The sequence below is a fragment of the Eucalyptus grandis genome, chromosome 3 (genome assembly GCF_016545825.1).
Source record: "Eucalyptus grandis isolate ANBG69807.140 chromosome 3, ASM1654582v1, whole genome shotgun sequence".
NCBI lineage: Eukaryota > Viridiplantae > Streptophyta > Magnoliopsida > Myrtales > Myrtaceae > Eucalyptus > Eucalyptus grandis.
Window position 1 is genome coordinate 48,950,154 of NC_052614.1, and position 538 is coordinate 48,950,691.

Below are 538 nucleotides of genomic sequence, written 5' to 3' on the forward strand. Positions count from 1 at the left end.
ACCGGACCAAACTCATTGGGTTAGTTCGGTCCTTAATCGTTTTTTTTTAAAGAGTACACAAAATGAAATAAAAATTATCAATTGGTCCTAGGTTGATCTTGGAACTAGACTAAACCCATTGGGTCGATTTGGTCTTCGGTCCCAAGCTCAATAGGGTCGGTCTTTGATTCCAAAAATTGAGGACCAGCATTGTGTGAGTTGGTCTTAGGGTTAGGGGGCGGACCAGCCCAACCTAGACCATGCTCACCCCTAGTCACAACAAACACATCAACAATAGTAATGAAGAATGAGTAGAAGATATAATATAGTAAAGTAACCCAATATGAGTCGGGTAAAGAATATTACATGACATTGTTATTAAGCCTCAAGACAAAGAACTCCCATGAGTTCAATTCAATTTGAGTTCCATTTTTTTTTTTTATAAAGGATTAATCTCTCAAAACTAAACTAATTTTAATACTAAAATCTAACAACATAATCAAGGCCTTTTTTTCTAATTATTTTTAATTTTTTAATTTGATAAAGGAAACATGAGGTG